Genomic DNA, 1,935 nt, shown 5'->3' with positions numbered 1-1,935 from the left:
GCGAGGAGGTCAATCTAAGGCCAAGTGTTTGTCTGTACTGCGCATGACGGCTTCAGACAAACACTTGCCTTTTATAATATAGGATAACAGCTACCACTGCAGTATTATACATATTTTTTATTAATGTATTTTTTATAAGTATTTTTATTTTCTAGAGAGCTTTGGCTTTGGTATTGTATACATATATATTACATATTGTGAAAATTTCATGATACATATATTTACGTATATATAATAGAGTATATGCTATTTGTTTAGGTTTTTCAAGTCTACAGAGACATTTATTTCACTAGCGCATTGCTACTAATTCTAGCTGCACTAGCACTACTCTCTGTTATCTTATTCTGTCTTAACCACTGTTAAGATTTTTTAAGGGCCACTTTGTTTACTTTTCTAGTTATTTGGATTGAACTATAGGTTGCGCCATTAGAGTTTTTCCCTATATGTATTGTGGTTTGTTTTCCCCCCTCCCCTTTTATTTAGATACAATATATATATATATATATATATATATATATATGTATATATATATATATATATATATATATTTCATTAGAATAGTAAGATTAGGAAATATTTAGGAAGCATCAAGGTTTAACATAGAAATAATGCTACTATATACATCACAAAAATGTGTATTGTTTATACATTATATGTTACCTATAGCAATATATCATTCGATAAATAAATATAATAAAACATCATAGAAAGAGATTAATCATTTAAAATATGTGTGCATTACACACAGTGATTTCTTATGTTCTACTACTACAATAAGATTTCATAAAAATTGGAATATATGTGCTGTCAACATTCAGATTATAGTCTGTTTCAAATATATTATATGTGTATATTGAGTAAAACAAAATAAGATATTTAAAAAGTACCTTATAAATGCATATCCATAAATTAATAACTGTTGTCAGCATCACTTAAGCATTATCAACATAAAATCACTTTTATTAGAAAAGACATTAATAAATAAAGAATAAATATAACATTTTAATTAAATGATTATTTTTATTATGATAAATATGATTTATGAAGGTCATAAAACATAATTAAATAATATAAAAGGACAAATAAGTCAGAATGATAACACAGCCCCTTTGGAGCGATCTGACAAGGTGACATAGTGCATCACAGTCCTTGGAGGGAGTTAACAAGGGAAAACAAAGACCAACATAGCCCCTTTGGAGCCATCTGATAAGGTGACATAGTGAATCACAGTCCTTGGAGGGAGTTGACAAGGGAAAACAAAGGCCAACATAGCCCCTTGAAAGCCATCTGACAAGGTGACATAGTGCATCACATTTCTTTCAGTGAGTTGACAAGGGAAAACAAAGGGCAACATATCCCCTTTGGAGCCATCTGACAAGGTGCCATAGTGCATCACAGTCCTTTCAGGGAATTGACAAAAGAAAAAAAAAAAACATAGCCCATTTGGAGCTATCTGACAAGGTGACATAGTGCATCACAGTCCTTGGAGGGAGTTGACAAGGGAAAACAAAGGCCAACATAGCCCCTTTAAAGCCATCTGACAAGGTGACATAGTGCATCACAGTCCTTTCAGGGAGTTGACAAGGGAAAACAAAGGCCAACATAGCCCCTTTGGAGCCATCTGACAAGGTGACATAGTGCATCACAGTCCTTTCAGGGAGTTGACAATGGAAAACAAAGGCCAACATAGCCCCTTTGGAGCCATCTAACAAGGTGAGAGCTCTATGATATTATTCATTTAGATAGAGTGAATGATGTATGATGTGTGTTGTATCAGTCATTTTTAAGGATCATTTTTAATAGATACCAGTATCTACTATTTTAGTTTATTTTATATTGATCGATTTTCAATATCTTGACAATAAATTAAATCTATCACTTTAATTAAGGAGAACAGGATACACAGTCCGAGGAAGGTGAGGATCAGGGAAAATA

This window comes from Bombina bombina, chromosome 5 (assembly GCF_027579735.1).
Source record: "Bombina bombina isolate aBomBom1 chromosome 5, aBomBom1.pri, whole genome shotgun sequence".
In the NCBI taxonomy this organism is placed as follows: Eukaryota; Metazoa; Chordata; class Amphibia; order Anura; family Bombinatoridae; genus Bombina; species Bombina bombina.
This window is presented reverse-complemented; position numbering follows the sequence as displayed.